The sequence below is a fragment of the Mercenaria mercenaria genome, chromosome 2 (assembly GCF_021730395.1).
Source record: "Mercenaria mercenaria strain notata chromosome 2, MADL_Memer_1, whole genome shotgun sequence".
In the NCBI taxonomy this organism is placed as follows: Eukaryota; Metazoa; Mollusca; class Bivalvia; order Venerida; family Veneridae; genus Mercenaria; species Mercenaria mercenaria.
In genome coordinates, this window is record NC_069362.1 from 38,443,988 (window position 1) to 38,471,382 (window position 27,395).

Consider the following 27,395-nt stretch of genomic DNA (forward strand, 5'->3'; position numbering starts at 1 on the left):
GCAAGTAAGACAGAGAACGGTATCCACTTGATTGCGTTGCATAGCGACCCACTCGAAACGGCGTTGCATTAGGTTTTTGGCCGATATTTCACAAATAACCATGAGTAATTCTATGAAAATTCACACACATTGTTTTAAGAGGTAGCCCTTTACATAAAAAAGTGTTTTAACAGTTACTTGTTCCCGATTAACGCTAAATTTGATGCGACATTGTCAAAAACTGTCAAAAATATCCTTCCCCCGCCGGACTGTACATAAGTGTTTGAATAAACGGTGCAAATCACAGCTAAACGGACATATGTGCTAAAACATATATACATTTGCGCTCCAGGTGCACCCATCGTTCTCATTTGATTCGTTATTTAACGGGTAGAAATTCCTTTAAATCATACTTACAATGCCGGAAATTTGTAGTATCGGCCATATTTCTCCATTTGATCGGCGTAAAATTCACCGCTCAAACAACGTTGGAACCACTTGATCTGATAAAGCTATGGCCAGTGTGATCATAGATTAAATAGAAATAACTAGGAAATGTTGATCTAGGAGCTGCATAGCATAACAAAATGGATGGAAGTTTGAACACAACTGGCTGGAGTTGGAGTGGGAAAGTACTTCGACGAAAATGCTGGCATATTACGTAAGGTTGAGTTGATGTCTTGTGATAATTAACTAAGACAACAACCAGCTAAATGTGCTGTCGCCAGTAATATCTACCACACGATAGTGAACCAATGGAAAAAAGTAGAGGAAACACACATATATCTGTAGCTACATGAATGGCAAGGCCTAGCAACCAAGCTGACAAAGGTAACATTATTTCTTTTGCAAATTTAATTATATAGCTAGCCTGTTCTATATAGGATTGTCTAGCAATTCATGACTCGTGTATGGCTTGAGTATTAGTATAATCCAGTAATTTTAAAGGCAGCAAAGGGAGGTAATTAAAGAATATATTTCAAGGGAGATAATTTATCTGGAAAAAAAGAAGTTCGGCACTGTGAGTGATATCGATTTATATCTCACTGCTATTTTCCAATATTTCACCAACAAGCATAAAATAAAAATGCATTGTAAGAATTCAAATGAATTTATATGTACTCATAAGTTTAATGAAATGATATGTTCGAAAGACTTACATTTAATGAATGTACATGCTTTTGGCTAGCAATTGACCTTATATGGACTACATTATCTTTCATGAGGATGAAATTTTTCGGCAATAATTTATGGGGTGGGGGCTGTTAGGCCACCAGAAGATTGTAGCTGGTCTTGATACTTGGTATCTTTTTACTTCCCACTCCCTCGACGGAGTAGGTGTTGAGTAGCCGCCTCGCAGCACACTCATGACACTGACTGGGAGAGTATATTCATATATGTAAGTTTTCCGTGTAGAATTAAAGAAAATTGATATCTTTATATGATTGAAGTACAGTTGAACAGGATATAATATAAAGAAGGTTTTTGCAGTTTTTTGTATAGATTATGTATATAAATATGTGCAGTGTTATGTTAAAGCTAGAAATGTGTTAACGATGTGGATACATGACAATGCAGATAACAAATCCTAAAAATGCATTTATGTATTTGTTCTCCTTTCTTCCCTGGATTTACTTTGATTATGGGATAAATAATGTATCGTGCATCTTCATCGTCTCGAAAAGATGTCGATAAAACAAATGAGGTCGTGTTTGTATACAAATCCGTTGATATCCTTTTTGGCTTGGAGCTATGTATTGTTTTGGGGTTTTTTTGGTACCCAAGTGTGTGTGAGTATGATACGAAAAGCCGGGAAGCTGCTGCAAACCGAGATCAATATGTTAAGAATTCAGTGATTGGTTGTAGCAACAAGTGACCTGTGACGTAAGCTGCGCAATGCGGAAATATTGGAAGTTTTCCGATTGCAGTTGCTCTTTTGTTTGTCTATTATTAAAATGGGGGTGTACAGCAATATGAATATAACTATAAAACATAAGTCTTTACGACAAACTGACAACTTCTCAATTTTGACGTTTACATTATTCATGATTGAGTTTACATTTATCCATTGTAGTAATTGTTTAAAAAATTTAACGGGCAGTTGTGAAATTTGTTAGAGAACACCCCCCCCCCCCATGAAAGGATGTAACCTGCCAAAAAGTGTCTCAAAAGACATTTTGCGGCTAATTTTTGACAGGACTATTATGTTTGGTTCGATTATTGTTGTAGGGATGTTATTAAAACAGGTTGAGCAAGTAGCTTTGCAAGGTATATTAAACCATTTTTTTTTCACAATACCACCGTATTTTGTATATCAGTGTTTATATTTCTGTGTTCGTATTGTAATTACTGGTGAATGCCACGGCAAATCTGGGTTGTTTTTCATACGTGCACCCTTTTGTAAGGAATAGACCAGCAGTAGAAAATCGCAATCATGTTTTGCATAGAATCTTATGTAATGACCCCTACCCCCATTTGTCCAGTTATGTAGACTATGTCAAAACCAGCCAAGCCTTTCCTTTTTAAAAGGAAACTTTATTTTAGAAATGATAAAACATTGATCGCCGAATGTCCATGTTATTTTGATTAATTAATCGAAATAAAATGGATTAATAATGAACGCTTAACTACTATTTTTTTTCTCTCTATTTTTCTTAAAGTTTTGAACATTATGACACACTGTCGCTATTGAAATTAAATGTCATTTAAAACAGATATTCATTTAAAATAAATATTTGAATACTAAATATGAAAATTGTAAGTATTTCAAAACCGTTATAATTTTCAAAATCCAGTGAAAAAGTTGTTAAATTTTGAAAATTCAGATGCCATATAAAATTGTTTTGCCCGGATTTTAATGAGTGACGTCACGGAGGGATCTAATCTGGTTCCCTGTCCAATATTGGTTCCCATTCAAAATGGCTTCCAATTATTGGATCAGGTAACCACTAAGCAAAATAGCCAAAATTGTGGCTAACAGACTGCGTCGTATAATAATATCTGAACAAAGCTAATTCCGTAATCAAAATACATACCAGTCAAGCACCTGAATAGCTCGGCCAATGAGATAGTGTCCTAGATTTTACCAACCAATGAAATCGTATCCTTGTTTCCAAGGTAAATAAAGAATGACATATCGACAACAACAACATGAAAACTTTTCCCTCGATTCATTCGGAAAAATTTGAATTTCTATGACGAAAGTACTTCATTTCGTTGTATTTTATGCATGATCATCAGAGAAAAACACAACTTATGCCTCAAGTAATAATGTCTTTGTTCAACAAATGAAGAAAAGCTGAAACTACCGGAAAATGCTGCCCAAAAAGGGACACCTGCACTTTCATGCTTTACCGGTACGCACATTTAATAAATACACCCCATTTTTTCCTACTGCCCCCACAGCCCCATTTTTCTTCTTTCTTTAATGAATAAATTATTGTTACAATTTATTTAAATGATTGTAACGAGCACGTCCTGCCTTTTAAAATCCTAGCAGTAAAGTGCATTCTAGCCCCCACCCCACCCACCACCAAAAAAAAACAACATAGGCATGCCAGTGACACATGTTGACTCTTGTCAGTCTTGAATTTTGCCCAATAAAATTTATTATATTAGATATTTACAAGTCTTGTCTTTTCAAAATAAGTTCATTGATAAATTTATGTGCAAAGTCAAAGCTTGTCAGGTTGTTCATGCATAAAACAGTCTCCCAGCATTTATTTATAATCATCATAAAATAATATTTGCCAAAATGTGACAAAACCCTTATTTCTTTTCATTTACACCTGCAATAAATCCCCTCCCCAGTCTCCTTCAAAACAAAACCAGAGACTTGCAGTTATAACTTGTCTTCAATACTGAATGACCATTCACTTGAAAATGCATATTTTGCATAAAATGCCAATTAAATGTTCATGTACTATTAAATCACTCTCAACTAGAATCACTAGTCATGATCAAATACACCCATAACTTATATTTTGTGTGTCATGCATCCTCACTACAGGAATGTGCATGTCACATGAAGGCTGAAGACTGACAATTTTCAATGGAATGCAGTTTATCATAATGTGATACCTGCTATAAGGGCCACATTCAGTATTTTGGTTTATGAAGTTGCAAAGTTTCTTGAGGATTCCAAGCATATGACCGCTTGGAACATTGTGTAAGCATACCTGAAATGGTGCAAACTGACTTACATTTGAGGCAGTTTGAGCATGAGTTTTTTTTTACAAAATGTCACAAGTAAATTTTCTATATAAGCAACTTGACTAAGGTGATGGCTTTTTGCTTTGACAGTCGGCAATAATAAAGAGTAATGTAAATAAAGTTCTGTGAGTGATTCAATGAAGCCAGCTGAACTGTTGTCTAAAATGATTGATGTATTAATTTTAGGCTGTCACAAATCAATGCTTTTTGTATTTTGGCCCCTTTCAGATCAGCCCATGCTTCCCCTAATAAACATCACAGTGAGATGTACACTTACAGCACAGCTATAACTACTGAACAAATTTTGCAGTCTTGACTATCACTTCAAAGAGTATTTTTCTTTTATATTTTTTTTATTCATTTAATAATTATGACTTGGCCATATTGAAAAGATTTAATAAAACTCTCTCTAGACAGAATGTAAGTCAATATTTCAAAGTAAAAAAAAATGTTTTTGTTTATTTACAGTTATTTTCATTTCAGTTACCTATAATACATCTATATAGGTACTTTTAAACTATAATACATCTATATAGGTACTTTTAAACTATCTATCACACATATTTGGTACTTGTACATTTTTAAGATAAAGAAAAGCAACAATAATTTAATTAAGGTACATAATGCAATGAGGACAGTCACATTTCATGGTGTGAGATCCCTTAATTGTTATAAAAATGTATTGAGACAATAATGTACATTTTGTTGATTAGTATGCAAGTATATGACCTTGAATTTATCATGTCCTGTATATTAGTCTTTCATATTGTCCTTGTACCAACACATTATTGTGTGGGAAATTTAGAGAAAACCTGTTATGTTTTATGGTTATCTATATTATTTCTCAAAGTGTATACCAAAACAAAATTGTACAAAAATACACAATTAATGACAAAAAAACCCACAATGTTTTGTAAATTGGAAGTCCAAAGAAATATTTCTCATATACAAAGGCTTAGACCTCACATATAAGTTGATTTCCTTTTTGTGAAATTTGGAGACTTAGTGTTATTTCAAATCAGGAATTTTTAATGCTATTTACTCTGAAAAAAATGTTTTTATCAAAATTAACTAAAACTGTCTGTTTGAGATTTTTCTGTATGAATAAATAGCACTTTTGGGTAAAATTTACTTTTATGTTGCTGTGCTGAACCATGATATACAAGAAAGAAGGACATGTCAGGAAAGGACAAACAGCAAAGTATGGGCTTAAAGTAGTATAATTTTCTGAGTAATTGTAAAAAGTCTTTTATACCTATTCAATAAAAAATGGGGAAAACTGGATTTCTGTGAAACCAGGTCTCTTCCTACATTCTTACAATTGTGGAGTGTAGCAGGCATTTTTTTTTCAAACTGGAAAATATATAATTTTTTGAAAACATTTTGGCACAGTAACCTTTAAATTTCACTCGGAGTATATAAACTGTTCACATAAGTAACAGATTGGTCAACACATTCTGGTGTTCTCCAATGAAAAACTTGCATTTGGTCAATCTCATTTAAGAAACATGTTTAAAATGAAAAATAGGCATATTCTTATACAACTGGCATCAGTTCCAAGAAATCATAGAAAATCCAAAATAATTTTTATGTCTCAGCCGCAAAAAAAGAAAAAAAAATTATTCCACTATTTTCCATATACTACATACTCTTATGCATTCCTAAGTTTCCTCAAATATGAATCTTCAAAAATTACTTTGCCTGCAGTGCATATAAATTAAAACCAAATTGACTTATAAAGGGAAAATAAAATGTTTTTTTTTTTTTTAATAATAAAAATTATAAAAAATATTGTTTGTTTGCAGTGATCTGATATAGATGCTTTTCCCCCATTTCTGCCAACACAGACATGACAAAAATACAGACAAAGAAAATTCGAGCTGTCAATATTTAGGTTAATAATGAATAAATTATTACATTCTACAGAAATAAGTAAATAGTTAATACAATTTTTTCTGTATGCCAGGGCTTCCTGCTAGGATTTGAACCTAGAATTCTTACAGAAGTAAGTGTGTTTCCTTACACTACAAGAAGTAACCCCATAGCAACACAGACATTTTAGAGCATCCTAACACTTTCATTTATATATAATTTACAAAAGTGCAATTAGTTACCAAATCTGCAATAACAGATGATAACTGAAAAGACATATACAAAACGGCAACCTATATTATATATGTGACGGTGATACTTGTAAATATTTCAACGAAACAAAATTAAATACATCATGAACTGTTGTGATATGTGCTAATAAATTAGCAACACTTGGTAGTATGTACATGTAAAAATAGCAAAATGAACCGCGCCATGAGAAAACCAACATAGTGTGTTTGCGACCAGCATCCGTGCAGTCTGGTCAGAATCCATGCTGTTCGCTTTCAACGCCTCTTGCAATTAGAGAAACCGTTAGTGAACAGCATGGATTCATGCTGGTTGCAAAATCACTATTTTGGTTAGATCTATACATAGATCTCTGAATTCGGCTACCCCTGTCGGGCCTCAGTCAGATAAAATACATGCAATCAGCTGTTTAGATGGCATAGAAGCTATGAATATATTTTGGTCTTCTCAATCTCATGGTGCAGCTCAAATGAAAGTGAATTTTGTTGTTGTTGAATCTATAAGTGTCAAAATTAAAAATATGTTTCATATTTATAAACAAACGGATGCGGTAACCGGATCCCTTGACCCTATGTCTACCGGTCTGGGTATGTTATAATTTACTGGTAATTGCTATTGGGAAAAGCTGAAGTAAGATATCATCAAAATTGCCTCTTTCCATTTGTTATTAAAGAATCTATACATTTGTATGAAAAACAAATATCTACAGTATGAGGCGTTAGACTTGAACTTAGATTATTAATTAAATGATTAAATCAATTAATTGGGGTCGAACTGTCAAAATAAGAGCGAGTTGACTGGGGGCGAATCGGCAGTATGCCATCATTTACGCGTATTTTTAAGACCTTCGTCTACTTAACATTAAACAAACAATGAAGAACAGTAAATCTAAAACATTTAAATGAAATGGGATTTGTAACTGCCTGTATTGATTTGAAACAAATCTACATTTCGTCAGAAAATAAAATCTCTCGGTAGCTTACCTCGCAGCCGCCGCCATATTTGTTTACCAAAATCCCATCAGCCAATCAGGCTACAGAAGTCGCTGGAGGTTACCTGTAGTACTTTTTTGAAGTTCGCAGGGGACCAGTCTAGGAGGGATCTCGCCATTGTTGATTTCGGCAAACTTTCGTTTTATCGCCTTAATAATGCAGTGACTTATTAGAGACGATTAAAAGTAAATCTTTAGTATGTATTCACACAAAATTTTATTTGCAGATAAGTATCGATATATTTAGTAAATAACAGAAAGGCCTATAATTTCTTACGTTACCGGACGGCTAGACACTTCCTAATTGATTACATGATACTAACATTGGCTTGTTGTAGTAAAATACCAAAGACTCTATCGAGGATAATACCCCGAACCTCGTGATCTGAAGGCGGACTCTCTAACCACGCTAAAGGGTTAACAAAACAGAAAGGCTGTAGGAAGTGGTCTTATATACCTACAACCACTACATTGTTATGCTCTACAGATCGCACAAAGAGGCACAAAGCACAGGCAATCGGCGTGTGACTTTGACCCCTTATGAATGATGGACCCCCCCCACCCGGTTCTCTACAACCCAGATCCCCAACATAATAACAGAAAAACACATTTCCAAAAAAAAAAAAAAAAAATGCTATATATATTTTTTTTATATATAGCATTTTTTTTTTTTTTGGAAATGTGTTTTTCTGTTATTATGTTGGGGATCTGGGTTGTAGAGAACAGGGTGGGGGGTCCATCATTCATAAGGGGTCAAAGTCACACGCCGATTGCCTGTGGCACGAAGTGCCCTCTCCTGCTGGTGAGGTTCGTCCCCCGGAAATTTTAGAGACTTAGATAAAAATGGTGCATATAATTCAAGGGGACTTTGGGACACTTGAGAGGATTCGAATCGCTGTTTAAAAGGCTCCCCGGGAAATTTTGTAAAAAAAGTGCATTCTCATGGCCGCATTTGCCTTGTCATTTATTTCTGCCGCATTTAATTGCCTCGGTTGATTTTTCTGCCTTAGCTGCCTCGGCAGTAAAGTTTTTTTTTACCACGGTCATTATGTTTAGTCCCCGTCTTTCAGTTTGCCACAGTTAGGTATGAATTACAAGGCTTTCCGGCGGTGTCTAATCGATGTTTAGTAGCTATGTCAGTTTCGAATAGGTTTGTATATAAAATAGCGTAAATGCGTAAGTTACAACTGTGTGATGTTTGCGAGATTTCAGTATCTCATTTGATGCGCGCATTTCACACGAGTTCGCCGCCTTATTGGTAAAATTATCCCCCTTGCCTGGCTGAGCGTGGTTGATATTTTCCAATAGAAGCAAAGAAGGAAGCTTTTTTTTTGAACAAATATTGTTTTCATTAGAATGAACGCACAGTATTTATTATCCTATCGAAGTGTTCATCATTATTTCCTCTTAACAGAGATGAAAAAATATGTATTTAAAAAGAAGAATTATTGCTTCTGTTTGCGATTTGATACATATAATGATCTTTTTCTAAAGTTCTTTTGAGTCACTTTATTCATCTTTCTAGAGTATTTATTATCCTATTGAAGTATTCTACAGACGATATTTTTTTCATATATGTTTTGTTTTGAAATTATTTTAATGTTTTCTTGTTGTACGGTAAATGCTTTGAAGATTACTAAAATTTCTTAAAGTGCGTGTCTGAATCATGAAATGATATCAAAATATGTAAACGTTACTTCCACTTATTGTTATAAATTCAAAAGATTTACCAAATATAATACTAAAAGTTTTGCACAAAAAATGCCACTCCTTAAGTTACATTTGCATTGTAATCTAAACACGCCAAATTAAACAATATATAAATACTGTCCAGCAAAAAAGATCTACTGTGCAAAGTAAGTTTTTTTTATGCCTTTTAAGTTGCTTGGATCTCATTACTGGGTATAAGTTGCAGTGTCATTGCATTTGTAAAACCAAATTGGAATAAAAAAGCACTTGATAACTCCGTTCGAAACAGACAGCAGCCGCATACTGTAAATGAAATGGAAGTTTAACTTTTCAAAAATGTTGAGTCTAATTACATGCTTACATTTACCATTGCTATATTACATACAATGTATTTTTCAAGATTGTACGATTATTTTATACGAATACAAATTTGAATTTATCATACTTGAAAAGGATATATGTGTATTGCACTTTTAGTTTTCATAGCTTTAAATATATCTCTAATATTTTTGTCAAACAAATTAAGTGATTCATTGTAGGTATTCAATTCAAACTTTGAACTTACCCATTCATTTTCAAATAAGCTCCCTAATTAAAGACCTAGATCCACTACTATATAAGTGTCCCCCCAATCCAATATACATCTCCCATCTTATCTGCTGCTTATCAGCGATTATGTAACGGTAACTGATTAGAGGGCATTTAGCACAGCAAGGGTCCCAACTAGACCATGAAGATGTGACCAGTGGAGTTTAAAGAAATTAGTTTTCCTTCAGTGAATGTGGAATAATGATTATTATTATTCTGGTATTATATAGATAACAATAATTCTTATTTTAATAATAATGATAATAATAATAATTATCATTATCATTATATAATATTACATATAAAATAATAAAAGATACAATAATAACATTGAAAATAATGATGATGATGAAACAGGTATAGTGAAAACTCAGTTAGTTCTTTGTGATGGCAAACAATATTTTCCGATATCATAATTATTATGAAAAAGGTCATATTGATAAAGGTGATCCTTCCATTATATTTATACAGAATACTTACAAAAAGAATGGGGAAATGATTTCCTCGTATTCATGCTATCACCATTATTGGAATATAATACTACTGGGTAAAATCATAGATGTTCCATCTATTCAGAATTTTCAATTTCAGTAAATTGCCAAAAGTGTATTTTTTCATGCTTTACTTTGTAACACTGAATCACATTTGGTTTTCGATTTTAGACAAATGTTATTAACAGTGTTCTGCAAACTTTAGATGAGTAACAGTCACATTTTTCTGAAATAACACAATTCTCCAGACAGAATTTGAAAAATAAAAACTTGCTTATTTCCTAAAGTATTATTTCCTAAAGTAAGTTTCTTTTTATTTTATTATTGTGAAAATATGTTTCTTATTATTTCATTATTGTGTTTGGTCAACAAATATTTTTCTTTACATAGAAATGCCAAAAAATAGGTATAATTTTAAAAGTTATCAGTATTTATTAAATAAATTACACTGTTTCCCCTCCTCACTAATTGGTACACTTGTAAGGTAGACTGACTCTCCAATAAACAATGACCCTTGTTTACTGGAACCATACTGTGATAGTCATTAGCCCCAACTGTGCTGGTGAGGACAGAAATCCCTGGCCAACTGCCAAGATCTAGGCCTTTAAGGACGAGTGTCAAAGGTGTTGCAAAGGTCTTGCCCATATATCAAAACAATATTGAAGTACTTCCAATTCAAAACAATAGAGTTTCTGGATTCTTACTCTTTAGCAAACAAAGTCGAATGAGGTATAAGCAGCCATCAAAGAGAGCGAGTCATTGTGACTGCTTAAGACAGATGGCTGCTTAAGTCATGTTGGAATTAGCTAGTTTGTTGATTAGCTACTTAATACAGATGGCCGCTAAGGTAGTATTACTCCATACCTCTATCACAGTTTAATGAAGAAATAATTTATAGCAAAACAGTGCTTTATCACTATTTGTACACGATGGGCGGTTATACGTCGGGCGTAATAATTTCACGAGGACGCAAAATTATTTCGATTCTAATATGGTCTTTATTGTAAAATTAATATCAAATATGATGGAACTGTTTCTTCGCGCAAGCATGGCGCCAATAGTAGGTATTTGTTAAAACACGCCAGGACCGGAAACGGTAATACGTCTTGCGACAAAATTCAGTTCGAGCGAAAATTATTGCGAATTATTCAGCAAAGCGAATAACTAATTCAGTATCATGAGTATGTGTATAAATTAATCAAAACATTTGTGCAATGTGACGTTTCGTTTAAAACATGTTATTAAGTTAAATATTTCATGAAATTTGAAAGCGCTATTTCTTGATGCGTATATGGCGCTAAATATCACGTTGATTTGACGTCAACATTACATCGTTGTGATGATTAAAGCATTGTTAGTCATATTAGAATTGGTTATATTGTTTTCAAATGTTTGTAGAATGTCTCCCTGAGTATTCATTTTGAGGTCGACTATTCGAAGAATAAGGAGAGCTATCATATATACAATGGCGTTGGCGTCAGCGTCAGCGTCACACCTTGGTTTCGTTCCAGCCCACATTTTGACAAAACCTTTTGTCATATAGCTATAAAACTTTCAACACTTGTATACCATCACCATGTCCAGTTTTAGATAAGAGTACACAACTCTGTCAAGGGTTTTGACTGAATTATGGCCTCTTTTAACTTACAAATCTTGGATAAGCTTTTCGTACCAGTTCATATTATGTGTAAACTGTTTGACATACGGCTTTGAAACTATGAAATAGACTAAAAATGAAAGGAGTAAACTATCGAAAGAAGAAATGAAACAGATCAGGCGAGGGCATGAGGCTAGTGCCAATGATTGCGCATATATTAATAAACTTTATTTTTGTATATTTGTAAATTTCCGAAGAAAATAGAGGACTGTAGCTAGACTGATTTTTTTGGTCTTAAACACCACATACCGCCACCTCCTCCCCTCAATAAAAACTGTCACAAATCATTGCGCAAATTATTTAGATTGCATCTATTTCTGACTCCTACTTACGAGGACAATCAGATCGTTCCATTAAGAATGTAATTTTTAGCTAGTTCAGCGATTGATAAAACTTTTCTTCTGAAACTCTGGGATACGGTCAATTTAAATGTACTTGAATATAGATTGCCTAATGCAGATTTTGTTACTCCTAGTCGTAAGCTTTGTAAATATTTCACAATTTAATAATTTCTACTGAATTGTTGCGCGTGCGCGGAGCGCAAAATTATAAAAATAAAACTTCACCACAAAGAAAAATTGTTTTTGGTTTTAAAAAGACGTTTTTAGAAAAATATATTTGGTTTTAGAAGTACTTTTTAAACTTTTAAAGATTTAGCCATTCATACCTACTGGCAAATCTGCGGAGAAAGTGGAATTTAACGACTTTTCATACAGCGGTCTTGATTACCAGACGCTCGACTTTTGATGATGTAAACATTACCATTGTAAAATGGTTTTACCAAACTTTCTGTCAGTTCTTGCAACGTTGGTGTGCTTATGGTTTGTTTCAACACCAGACATCAATTCAGCATGGATTCGGTCGGTAAACCAATCATGTGCCTTATACCAGAGTCGACATATGAGTGGCTTTGTTTAAATAGTGTTGCAATCTTGGGATCATGCAGCCAGTTTGTTGACAAGTATACCATGTTATTCTACCATGTCCGTCACTCAAAAACCGTAACATCAATCCCAGTAAATACAAGTGAATTAAGTATTTCCATCAAATACAAAGTCCCCTACTGGAAGGCACCTAATTGTTTCTACTGCAGTATAACATAATGAATTAATATATGTCAATGATGTATAAACAATATTGACCTTTACCTTTGAGCTAGGGATCCGGGTCTTGCGCTTGACATGTCGTCTCCTCATGGGGAACATTTGTGCCAAGTGATATTAAAATCCTTAAATGAATGACAGAGTTGTGGACCGGACACGAAGCACACCCTGTTCATACCATGCTAACATTTGACTGCTAAGTGTGACCTTGACCTTTAAGCTAGGCGTCTGAAAGTTGTGCATGACACATTAGAGAGTCAACTTCAACAAATGCATTTCTCGATATACGTTGAAGTTAAATATATGAGATAAAGCAAACACAAAAGGCTGTTGACTAGTATTTCATAGTTTTTCTTAAAGTTTTTTTTTTACTTTGAATTGGTACTTTGTACATTGAATTCCTTAAAAGACGCGTTTTACTTGTAGACTGTTCCTGTTGAAAATCTAACCTTTTAAAAGATATGTTGATAACATGAGCCAATATACACAATTTATGAATACATTTAACAAGAGATTTGAAACAAATGTAAGATACTCTCGTGATATCATACGTTTTGGAATCATGTAACTCAGTTTGACTCTGTATAATACCAAACTCTCAGACAGCACAATATAATCGTGCCTAGTCACCATGTGTCCAGCGAAACAGTCAAGAACTGTTAGGTGGAGACGAAAATTGTCGCACAAAATAACATTTTTGGCATATACACGTATTTGTTTGAATATACTATTTCATAAGTAAAGCATGTGCAGATCAAGGAATTTTGGTTAGAGGGACACCAACATTAAGAGAGGAGGGGGGTGAGGGTGGGGGTGTCACCCATTCAGGGGCGGGGGGAGGGGGGGGGGGTAGTCACATCGAGTTTCAAGACCGATTTTCAAAGGGGGATTATTGATCCAAATACCCCTCTGCCATGTTCTGGGTCCGTGCATGTAAAGAATGGAGCTATCCCATACGGCTAACAGGAAACCTCTCGCATCATGATATCATAGATCAAAAATTGTCTGATACTTAAAAAAAATCCGTCTAAATAGTACCATTTTATGTTTATAATTAAAACGCAATTGTCTTATTAAGTGTCCGGCAGAAACGGATTGATTCTATTTGGAAGTTAAAATAACAAAAATGATAATCGCGCGTTATCATTCATTTTTCAAGTAAAACGATTGTCATGCCATGTGCCTCCATCCAGTTTTCAGTCTTTGATGCCGTGTATGTGGACAGAGTAGATGTAAAAAGACAGAAGTTTTGACTTTCGTGATATCACGTCTTCGGACGTTCCCCAGTAAACACCTGACGTCGTACCGACGTTGGTTAGACGTTGGATTTTGGTCGCGACGTCGGCGACTTGGATCCAACGTCTAATCAACGTCATATCCACGACGTCTAATAGACGTCAGACTTAGACGTCTAGAAGACGTTGGAATTAGGTTGGATAGAAAGTCTGATAAATGTTTTTAGTTATAAAACTAACTGGTATAATTTTGCTAGTATAGTTTAAAGATATTTACTTGTTTTCATAAAGGCCTGGACATGCACTTATTAATAATAGTTCATTCTCACAACAAACATTATATTAATTTAATTAATATAAATGTTACAATATCGCATGAGATTGTCTGCTTTCGGAGTCAGATTCATTTCACGAACTTTAAACTGTTCAAGATAAATATGCATTCTATACACATGTATAGATTATTCTAAATTCACAAAGATCTTCTCTTCTTCACATGCTGTCTACCAGTCACACATTCGCGAGATAAGCCTGCATCGGTTTACACAGTCTTCCTGTAATTTGATATTTATTGGGATAAGATAGAGCAAGTTTATAAATACTTTACACAAAGAGAAGGATCCGCAACGTGAGTGACAGATTTTTAAAAATTATACTTATTTTGAAAGTTATACTGTTTTTTATTCCGTATTTTTTTAAAAAAAAAGACTTATTTTTGTTTGTTACTTTAAAAAGCAATTGCATTTAATTACATTTTACGAAGTTATAGAATATTTTATTCATAGAATTTAAAATATTACATATTTGTTTGGCACGTATTAATTATGTTCTTAGTAATAGTACTAGTATATTTGTATATGTTAGATAATGAAACTGTCAAATTTTATACATTTCAGGTGGAAATGTTGGCGGAGTTGAAGAATCATACAAAAATGACGAAACTTGAAAGTTTCAATTACTGCATTACTTTTTGGACCTACTGTATTAGACTTACGTCGCCATAATATGAAATAAAGATGATAAAATACATGTGTTGATTACTTGTTTGACTGCAAATTATGTTGAAAATTTGGTCAGATTTTGGTTGAAAAGCGGTTAGACTTAGGTTGGAAAAAGGTCAGATTGCGACGTCTAGCCAACGTCAGGATCCGACGTCTAAACGGTTTGCAAATCCAACCAAAATCCAACGTTAATCCGACGTCGGGGTCCGACGTCTATACGACGTGTAACCGACGTCAAATGCCTACTGGGTCAAAACAAGGCCCATCTGGTATAATCAATACCGCCTGAGGACACAAATATGCCGTAGAAGTTAAAGTTTGAACACAATCTCAAAGTTTCTCAAAATCAGTTGATAACTTCATACTTCCAGGTTCAATTCAATGTATTTAGTTAAAATCATTAGCCAAACAAAACTTCAATATTCTTATACTTATTGATAGTGTTTCGCATCAAATTTAGTCCAGTTATACATATGGATAATCGAATAACTCAATAAGCAGACATCCTGAAACTACGCTTTTTATTTCACATAGTAATAAAACAAAGTCTTAGGCTTACTTGAAATTACATGGAAAACTTTAGTAGCAACGTCTGATATAAATATAATACACACATATTGGTGACGTTTTACCCCAAATATATATGAGAGACGTTGAAGGGGAAGGCGAAGGTTGAAATCTCAAACTCTCTATTGTCTTATTATGAGGTACATTTGTGCCAAGTAGTATTAAAATCCCTTCATGGATGGGAGAGTTATGGACCGGACAGGAAAAAAGCCATGTTGACCTTTGACCTCCAATTGTGACATTGACCTTGAAGATAGGGGTCCGGGTCTTGCGCATGACACGTCGTCTCATCATGGGGAACATTTGTGCCAAGTAATATTAAAATCGCTTCATGGATGACAGAGTTATGGACCGGGCGGACGGACGGACGGAATGACGAAAAAGCGCATTCCTATAGTCCCCGAAACTGGTTTTCAACCAGTAGGGGACTAATAAGTACCCAGAAACATAAACTATGCCTCTTGTGTATTTATGGGGACTTGATCCCGTAAGATACCCAGTATGACTTTCGAGGCTATATTTAATAATAAATGTAAATGGTCAATACCATGTATCTACAGACTCCAAAGCATGAATCCTGGGTTATTTTCAGAAAGTTTAGTAAGCATAGCTGATAAGTGTTTCGCAAAATTTGAAAAACTATATGTTTCTAGGAGATATGAATTATGATTTGCTCAGTGAAACTAAAGGAAAACCACTTCTAGATATTGTTGACCTCATTGGCCTTGAAAATATGATTAAAAATCCTACATGTTTCATGAAAAATATGCAATCATCCCTTGTAAATATGATATCAACGAATAAAACCAGTTGCGCATGAAAACCTAAACTTTTTTAACAGGTGTTAGTGACCATCATAATTTCAATAATACTGTTATTAACAATAGAGTGCCCAAATCTGAAAAGCCTATTTTTAATTATATAAGTTTCAGAAAGCTAAATATAAATGAATATGTATCAAATCTGAAAAATATTAAAATTATAGAATAAGCATGCAGATATAAACATTGTGTGTGATGCTTTTGAAAGTGAAGTAGTATCAGTTATTGACAAGCATGTTCCTGTAAAACAAATGTATAGACGAAATGCTCAGTTATCATACATGAATAGAGAATTACTTAAGGTCATTTATCAGAAACAAATGTTATATCACAAATACTTGAAAAATAAAACTTCTTAAACCTGGGATAAATACAGAATCTTGTCACAAACCTAAAGAAAAAATCGTTCAATGAATATTCCCAAGAGAGATGTTTTGGCGGCTGTAAGTCATCTGATTTTTGGGGAACTATTAAGCCATACTTGTCCAGGAAAGCAAAGGATTACCATAGTAAAATCGTTTTAAATGTGAAAGATAAAATTGTAACTGAAAATATTGAAGTTGCTGAGTTTTTCAAGGATTTTTTTACAAATGTTGCCAAGGGTATTGGAACAAATTTTACTTTTGACTGTAATGTTCATTCTAGTTTGTCTAAAACTGAGGATAAAATGAACAAAATCTCTAAACGTGAATTCAATTTTCAACCCACAGATGAAAACATTATTAGTAGAATTATAAATAATTTGATTCAAAAAATGCCAGTAGCGTTGACAAAATATCTGTGAAACTGATAAAAAATATTAAAAATTCTCTTGTGCAGACTATCACTATATTAGTAAACAAATCTATAGAAACGGGTGTTTTTCCTGATCAATTAAAAAAAAAAGGCTCAAGTCACCTCCATTTTTAAAGAAAAGGACCCCTTGGACAAGTTTAACTACAGAGCAGTGAGCATACTCCCCATACCATCCAATTTTTTTGAAAAAGTACTCAGCGACCAAATGTCTTTTTATTTTGATAATATTTTTGATAAATCTTTATGTGATTTTAGAAAGAATCACGGTTGTCAAACTACATAACTCAGATTCTATGAAGACTGGAAATTTGCTTTGGACCGGATTGTATATGTAGCAGCCATTCTTACGGATTTATCTAAGGCGTTCGATTGCCTTCCCCATGTTATTTTGTTACAAAAGTTGTCATGTTATGGAGTATCTGAACAATCTTTTAAACTGTTACAATAATACTTATCAAACAGAAAGCAACAAATTGAAATAAGACAAATTGTAAGTACTTTGGCAAATTTACAAAATGGTGTTCCTCAAGGCTCTATCTTAGGGCCCCTATTGTTTAATGTATTCATGAATGACATTTTCTATTTAATCCAGAGAGGAACTTTATACAACTATGCAGACGATAACACACTGTTTTTCCATTCTCCTAAGTTTGGTAAAAGTTCTCCAAGATGAAAGTAAAACTCTTATTGACTTGTTTTATTTTAACTGTGTGCAAGCCAACCCTGACAAGTTACAGGCCATAGCTGTTGGCAAGAAAACTATTACACAGAATGCCAACCATGACCTTAGAAACTTTTTAAATTGTTAATAACGTTGCATCACCGGTCTGGTCTGATCTTATTTTTAAAAAATCTACAGGTATCAAGTTGAGGTATTCAAATTTATTACAGATACCAGCTGAAATGACAATCTCTTATGGTAAGAACTCCTTCAAGTATGCTGCGCCAGTGCTGTGGAACTCCCTACCAGAACACTTCAGGACCTGTTCCAGCTTCAACCAGTTCAGAAGCCTAATATCTACACGGAGTGGCAGGGACTGTAAGTCTATCGCTTGCAAACCAGGTTAGTGAGAGCTCCTACAGCATTGGTGATTTTCAAGCCCGTGGCTATTATTACACCTGCTTATATATTTTGTTTGCTATTGTACTTTCGTGTTTGCTAGCTATGATATCTGCCAGTCTGTTGCAAACATTACCCTTGGGTCTTTATGCTCAAAACATAACCAGTTACACTTACTGTAATACTTTTACATGTAAATAACAATTTTTATTAAAGCTTTCTGAGAATCATTTCTCGCCTTTTAAGTGACACTCTAGATAGGCAAATGTCATAGTTTTAAATGTTTAATATTTTAGTTTATAATGTGCTAATTATTTTTTTTACTTGCATATTTCCTTTTTTAACATTAATCTTAACATTGTAATTGCAGCTTTTTATACAATTGTTTTAATATATGCTATATGTTATTCTGTAGTCGGTTCAAAAGCTCACAAGAGCTTATGTTGTACTTGTTTGCTATCTTGCCGAGTTTAAATAAATCCTATCTTATCTTATCGTTATCTTACTGTAGACGCGTACTTTTATTTCACTGTAAATGTTGATTGTGCTCAAATGTAGATGATACAATTGTCACGGTATAGAACTTGAATATTTAAACGGGGAGAAAATGTGTAGGCGGCCGGGTAGCTCAGTCGGTAGAGCATCGGAACGGTATTCCGAGTCACGGGGTTCGAGTCCCGGTCTGGCTGCACATTTTTTCTCACCCTGTGACATTTGGCGCCAATCGTGGGGACCGTGACAGCATTACACTGGTTAGTCTACAACGCCTGTAATTGCTTATATAGAAAGTACCCACTGAAATTCGTGGACGAATTTCAAAAATGGTGGGGAAATATGTCACGGTATAGGACTTGAATATTAAAACGGGTAGAAAGTGTGTAGGCGGCCGGGTAGCTCAGTCGGTAGAGCGTCGGAACGGTATTCTTAGGCCCCGGGTTCGAGTCCCGGTCTGGCTGTAAATGTTTCTCACCCTGTGACATTTGGCGTCCAACGTGGTACCGTGACGGCATTACACTGGTTAGTCTACGACGCTTGTATTTGCTTATATATAAAATACCCGCTGAAATTCGAGGACGAATTTCAAAATGGTAGGGGAATATGTCACGGTATAGAACTTGAATATTTAAATGGGGAGAAAATGTGTAGGGCGCCGGGTAGCTCAGTCGGTAGAGCATTGGACCGGTATTCCGAGGTCCCGGGTTCGAGTCCCGGTCTGGCTGCACATTTTTCTCACCCTGTGACACCATACTGGTTAATATCAACAAACGTTTTACCACTTCTACAAAAAGTGGATGCCAGGTTAACATAATTTGATATCCTTTCAGGATCTATTCATAATTCAGTCACGTCAGTAAGGAAATTTTAGTAATCTTCAAAAGATTTATAATATATGATACTGAATCAAGTTTACCGGCCAAAAACTGTTTACTGTATCAAAATAACAGTATATGTTTTCAGATATCATAATCTAAACGTCGCTAAGTGCAAAAAAAGTATCTAAAATACTATGGAAAAAACGATCCGATGAAACTACGTTTTAATGTAAATAGCGAAATGCATACCACGTACAATGTAAATTATTTTGCTTATTTAGTTTGCTTGGATCTTATTACTTCGTAATATGGGCATAAATTGCAATGTCATTGCATTTGCAAAAGAAAATGAAAAAAAAAAATATGTTCTTAATAACAACTGCGTTCGAATGATTTAAACATACAGAAACCATATTACTGTAAATGTAAGGCAATTAAAAAAAATGCAGGAAAAACAGTCTTATACCAGTCGGAGACGTATTTAGCTACTTTTATTCCAAGAAGATTGTTCTCGCCAAATTTAGAATCTAAATGAACAAATGCAAAACTCTTTCAGTCAGATGTGTTGAACCTAATGATAACTTCTTGTTGCATGTTTACGCTTACCGTTGCTTCAAAATTGTAGGAGTTATTTTAAACGAATAAAAATCTGTATATTTATCATACTAGGAAAAGTATATTCGTGTAGTACACTTTAAGTCTTACAGCTTTAAATATATCCATAATGCCTGTTTCAAACAAATGATGTCAAACATTGAAAATACTAGTTTTAATTTTGATCTTCCATTTTCGGTTTCAAATAAGCCTCAGTATTATAGAATTAGCCAAGGATGAGGGTCAAAGGTGCTGTCCATAATTATATCAAACAAATGTCTTAAAACTTTTTATTCGGCACAATAAAACAGTCAGTTTGAAAGTTTCTTGGCAAGCGGCTGCTTAATTAATACCTGTAGGTAACTGCTTAGGCATGATGTACTGTATACCACAATGTGCATTATAAATCTACGCAGGTCATACTGGCGAAATACTTTCACAAGGAGCCGCAAGTTCCCTTTCTATTCCCAAAATCTTTACCCGTGGGGAGATTCAACTGACCCACACAAACGGAAGAGGTTTCCCTTCTTCACATCCTGCTGCTGAGTAGCTTCACAATTGGTTGTGCTATACGCCCTGAACCACTATATATATAATAAAATATGCCTGTTAAACCAACCAAATAGCTATACCCAAACATTTACAAGGATTGCATGTTTCATGCGTGTAACATTTGGACGGATCCCGAATTAAAATTCGCATCCCTTTCATCGTCATTTCGTACATTGGCACTTATAACCGGAGCAATAATTTACGGAACCTGGTGATCGGGAGATTGGGGTTTGGTTACATGCTCCACCAGAAAAGTTTACATACCTACTTTTTCTTGCTATTTTATGTTTAATTTCCTATAAAATAAATTCAATTTTTTGCAAACTTAATCTGATTTCAAAGTATAGTTAAGATTCAACCTTCATCGCAATAGAGACACATAAATCGGTATGAGTATCCGTGACAGATCGCGGAGTGAAACGGTAATTTTTCATTTTATATAACAGCACACTAAAGTGTGATTTTCATATCATGTACCCTATTTTCTCTTGGTGGACAACCTAAAAAAAAAAAAAGAAAAGAGACCCCCCCCAAAAAAAAAACAACAACAACAAAAAAAAAAAAACAACAAAAAAAAAAAAACCGAAACAAAACAAAACAAAACAAAAACAAAGAACACAGGACGGTGGAGAACAACCTTCCAAACTAACCCGTTTGGGCTTTGCCTTAACCATTCAAATTTACATAACAACCACGAACAAACGCGCAAACTCATTTGCCTCGGTAAAATTTAGCGTCTCGCTACGGCCATGGCTCTGACGCATTTTTTGGCATATAATTCTAGGGGACTTTGGACATTAAGAAGGTTAGTATTTGGAACAAAGATACATGGAAGTTTTTTACAATACGCAAATGCAAGGTGTGCGTTATGGGCGCTACATTCTTGGCACACTAGTATCCGAGACTGAAAGATCTTTGAAGTACTGAATACTAGTATACCATCAAGCAGTTATACAAAATAGAATCTCTTTGGATCTATATATTGCAATAACAGAAAAGGTTACATTAAACAATTAAAGTGCTATGTATTTTATACTTCTTTGCATTATCTCAATTTTTTATTTTATATAACAATTAAATCTTGAGACTTCATTTTCATTACTTAAGAGCATTTAAACGATATGAAAACCATAGTTCTAATATAGTATATTTAGTATAACACATCTTCTTACAAAAATCTACAAAAATACTGAGATGTTGTTTTACAAGTAAGAAAAATAATCTGTTTTGAAAAAAATCATCTTCTTGAAATGTTCCCATTAGCAACACAAACCCTTAAGTACTTTATGAGTACTTTCACTTAAAGTAACGGGCCATAACTGACCAAGCTAAGTGAAATCACAGAGAACACCAGGTGCACTACTTCACATACCACATATTAATCCTCTTATGTTTTATGACTCTTTTGATATACATGGGACATAAGGTTTTACTTTTTGACTAGTCAAGGACAATTACTCTTATCGTACGGAGTGAAATAAATCATCTGAGGTGCACAAATTCACATGTTGGATAATACTTGTATTCCTACATGGTTTCGTGACTGTATGTGAAATATTTTAAAGATATATACAACACAAACTTTTGTGCACTTGATGTTATTTTTTAGTCAAAACCATCGCTCTGATCTGGTTGTGTAAATTCCCAAACAGAACAACAGGTGCATAATTTCTCCTGCTAGATAACAATCCCCTAATGTCTTTTAAGCTTACCTGAGCCAAAGGCTCAGGATGAGCTATTTTGATCGCTCACTGTCCGGCGTCCGTCTGTCTCGCGTCCGTTCGTCCGTCCACACTTTCCTTTAAACAACTTCCTTCCCCTCCTAAACCACCTAGCAAATTTCTATGAAACTTCACAGGGATATTCCGTGGATAGTCTTCTTTAAAGATTCTTCAATGAATTGAATTCCATACAGAGCTCTGGTTGCCATGGCAACCAAAAGGAAAAACTTTAAAAATCTTCTTACATAAAACCACAGGTCATAGGGCTTTAATATTTGGCATGTTTGTTTATTTTGGGTTTAACGCCGTTTTTAACAGTATTTCAGTCATGTAACGGCGGGCAGTTAACCTAACCAGTGTTCCTGGATTCTGTACCAGTACAAATCTGTTCTCCGCAAGTAACTGCCAACTTCCCCATAGGAATCAGAGGTGAAGGACTAATGATTTCAGACACAATGTCGTTTATCAAATAGTCACGAAGAACATACGCCCGCCCGAGGATCGAACTCACGATCGATCCGTAGACCAACGCTCTACCTACTGAGCTAAGCGGGAGGGCTATATTTGGCATGTAACATCAGCTAGTGGTCCTTTATCAAGATTGTTTAAATTATCCTCCTAGGGTCAAATATGGCCCCGACCTGGATGTCACATGGTTAAGATTGACATATATAGGAAATACTTTGAAAATCTTCTTTTCCAAAACCACAAGACGTAAGCCTCAATATTTGGCATGTGACATCATCTAAAGGTCCTCAATAAAGATTATACAAATTATGTCTCTGGGGTGAAAATAGGCCCCGTCCCGGGGATCCCAAGTTTTACATAGACTTATATAGGATCATTTTTTAAAAATCTTCTTGTCTGAAACTGCAAGGCCTAGGCTTTTGATTTTTGGTATGTTGCATTGCCTAGTGGTCTTTTACCAAAACTGTTCAAACTATGCCTGTGGGTAAAAGAGGTCCTGCCCTCGGGATCCGAAGTTTTATATATACTTGCATAGGAAAAATCTTTTAAAACTTTTCTGAACTGAAAGTTCAAGGCCTAGATTTTGATATTCAATATCTAGCATTGCCTAGTGACTCTCTAACAAGATTGTTCAAATTATGCCCCTGGGGTGAAAAAAAGCCCCGCCCCGAGGGTCACAAATTGTTTTTGTATGAGTTATATAGGAAAGAATACTTAAAAAATTATCTGATCATATGTCCTAGACTGTTTAATTATAATTACCTTATGACCCCAAGTAATTAGGGGTCACTTGACTGTAAACTTGACCTACTGACCTACTTTTTGCTTTTTAGATGCAGACTTGAAATTTGGATGACTTGTACAGTTTTGCACACTTAAAACTGATATTCAGTGACCTTGAACCTACTTGCCTACTTTCTTTTTTTACAGCTTTGAAATTTGAATGACATTTATAGTTTTGCATGCTGATCTTTAAACAGATTTTCAGTGACCGTCAATGTGACCTACTGACCTACCTCCTTGTTTTCTTGGCTACGGCAAAAGGATTTGGACCACCTGTTATATTATTTACAGATTTCAAAAGAAATCTTTCATAATCTTTACCTTGACCCACTCTCCTAATTTTCTTGGTTTAAAGCTTTAGCTAAGAAATTTGTTCGAGCAAACAACTCTCCTCAGGTGGCCCTTTTATTTGAGATACATGCAAAACAATCTTGCATACCCTTTTTGCATACTTTTTGACAATCAAGGGCCATAATAAAAACTTTGAAAACCTTCTTGTCCAAAACCACAGGGCCTAGGGCTTTAAAATATTTGGTATGTAGCATCATCTAGTAGTTCTCTACTTAGATTGTTCAAATTATTTCCCCGAGGCCAAATATTGCCCCGCCCCGGAGGTCACATGTTTTATATAGACATATATAGGGAAAATGTTTGAAAAACCTCTTGTCCAAAACTCCAGGACCTAGGGCTTTGATATTTAGTATGTGACATCATCTAGTGGTCTTCTACTTAAATTGTTCAAATTATTCCGCTAGGGTCAAATATGGCCCGGCCCTGGGGGTCACATGGTTTACTTAGACTTATAAAGGGAAAAACTTTGAAAATCTTCTTGTCCAAACTACAAAGACTAGGGCTTTGATATATGTAATGTAGCATTATCTAGTGGTTCTCTACCAAGTTTTTCAAATTCTCCCCCTAGGGTCAAATATTGCCCCGCCCCGGGGGTCACATGGTTCATATAAACTTTTAGAATCTTCATGTCCATAACCTACAACAATCAAATTTGGACCACATGTATAGTTTTGAGTGCCAAGATGAACCTTGATATGAGTTGACCTTGATCTTGACCTAGTGACCTACTTTCATTTTTCTGTAGCTACAGCCTTCAAATTTGGACCACATGCATTGGTTTGTGTACCGAAACAAACTTTGACCTTGACATTGACCTAGTGGCCTACTTTCACATTTTTTAAGGTACAGGCTTCAAATTTGGACCACATGCTTAATTTTGTGTTCCGAAATGAAATTTGACCTTGATTTTGAACTAGTGACCTACTTTCACATTTCTCAAGCTACAGCCTTCAAATTTGGACCACATGCATAGTTTTGTGTACCGAAATGAACTTTGGTCTTGAGATTGACCTAGTGACCTACTTTCACATTTCTGAAGCTACAGGCTTCAAATTTGGACCACACGCATATTTTTGTGTTTTGAATTGAAATTTGACATTGACTTTTACCTAGTACCTACTTTCACATTTCTCAAGCTGCAGCTTCCAAATTTGAAGCACATGCATAGTTCTGTGTACCAAAATGACCTTTGACCTTAAAATTGATCTATTGACCTACATTTACATTTCTCAAGCTGCAGCTTTCAAATTTGGACCACATGCACAGTGTTGTGTACCGAAATGAAATATGACCTTGCTTTTGACCTTGAGCAAGTCTTAAAATTTGGAACATTCAAAAATAGCTCAATGGTGGGCGCCAAGATCACACTGTGATCTCTTGTTTTATAATATATTGTCAGAAAATTTGATTTGAGTTTCCATGTTAGACCAGCTCTGTTCCCACTACTCAAGAGCATGCAAATTATTTTGCAAGGTTTGGGAATCTGATGAAGATTTGACTGGCAGATGTTCTATAGTATAATCTGCAAACAGTCTAGCTTTGCTTTATGGAGTCAAGAGCCTCTGGAAACCCAAGATAGGACAGGTAGAGTACAGCCGTCTATTACAACTCGATAAGTGTGCGGTCCTTTAGAAATGGCTTAATCCACCATGATGCCGGAGGATGTACTTCCAGCTATTCAGTTTTTGTATAAGTTAATAGTGATAAACCTGGACAAATGCCTTAATCCCATAACAATAACAGCAGTTCGTTTGTTGAAAGACGGTGTAAACCACAAACAAACAAACACACTTTCTCTCTCTCTTTCTCTGTGTGTCTGTGTTTGATGAGAGAGAGAGGAGTTTATATGTTCGCTAAAGGTGATCTGCACGGACGGGCTCAAGATACAGTTACTACCTCCAGAAGACCCGCTGGTTTCTAGGCGCAAAGTTCCTAGCAACGGAACTCGTTTCCTGAAAAATATTACTATTTTAGTGAATTGAACATTGAACTGAATACATTTACATTATTATAGCTCTTTATGTTTTCTTTGATACATTGTAGCCGAGTATTTTTGTGTTCAACATATTGCCATATCTAAGGGACTCCACCCTGCAGGATAACTTACAGCAACTCCCAAACATGGTGAGGATAGAAATGGGGGTATGTGCTTTACTTAATATTGAATATTTATTCTTGTTTGATTGACTAAATTAAGAAATAAGACAACTTTAAAGTGTTCTTAAACATATATATGATTACTGTTGAACAATGTTTGTAGAATGTTCTATGAAACTCTAATGAAACAGCTTACATAGCAATGGGTAACTGACATATCAGTAGCGAATAATTCATGACAGGTAATATCAACAGGTTCGCGTATGTCAAGTTTCCAGTTCCACAAATTATATAATTGCACGGCCACCAGCTCTACAGCTTTTGATGATAGAGGAAGATGCTAGGTGCTCCTTCGTGCATTATTTCATCGTGGACGGCCACCTTTTACCCCACCGACCTTTTATAAGCAAACTAAATGACTTCCTGATCTGAAGAATTCAACGCCTCGAGACAAATTTGAGAGTCAGACGCTTTAACTACTAAACCATGAAGACCCCTACCCCATTACGACCAATAATATTTCAGTTGCTCGACTAACGCTCATCCTTGGTTTTTACAGATTTAAGTAATTTTTACACAGTCTTTACGTTCCCTATGATGCAAGTGCTGTTATTAATTGTGATCCTTTGGGGTCGTGAATGTTATCCAGTGTTACTGTATTTTCTAACACGAACAGCAAATAATCTACATACATGTAGAGCAAAATCTTTCTCGGGTTATTCTGCAATAAACCACTCGCGTGCAATGACGTCACCCGATCCAGATGCGTAGCACGGTCTTAAAAAGTAGTTACCATTTCTTACACTGTTGACTAGCATAAATACACACGCACACACATGCACAGAGACACAGACAAACCATACGCACGAGAACAGAAACAAATAAAAGAAAAAAAGTGACACACAGCCTTGAATTGGTCTGTGACAAAACCATCTCTGGGTTATGGTACGTACCTCACTTCGCTCTTACCCTTACCATGTTCCAAAGTCAAAGGACAGTGTAAATAAAAGTAATCATTACCAGATGCTTCCCAAACACACTAAATGGCAACAGAAGGCATGCCATGTAAAACATACAAATACACTTTTAAAACTTTATAAAAAGCAACCATTGAGAACGAACCAAATACGCATATACTATATATGCCTTGCAGAAGACAGAGCATCAAGACAGCTCACTTTATGGCCTGACGCAACAGATCAGATG

General features: G+C 35.0%; 1 long non-coding RNA gene across 1 annotated transcript in view; it reads left to right on the forward strand.

Moving 5' to 3' along the window:
• The first annotated feature begins 531 nt into the window (after nucleotides 1-531).
• The window catches only part of LOC128554325 (uncharacterized), a 30,323-nt gene continuing 3,459 nt past the window's right edge, over nucleotides 532-27,395 (forward strand). Inside the window, exons 1-3 of the long non-coding RNA XR_008369575.1 lie at nucleotides 532-810; nucleotides 18,142-18,313; nucleotides 26,136-26,234. This is a non-coding gene — a long non-coding RNA (uncharacterized LOC128554325). The remainder of the gene's footprint in view (nucleotides 811-18,141; nucleotides 18,314-26,135; nucleotides 26,235-27,395) is intronic.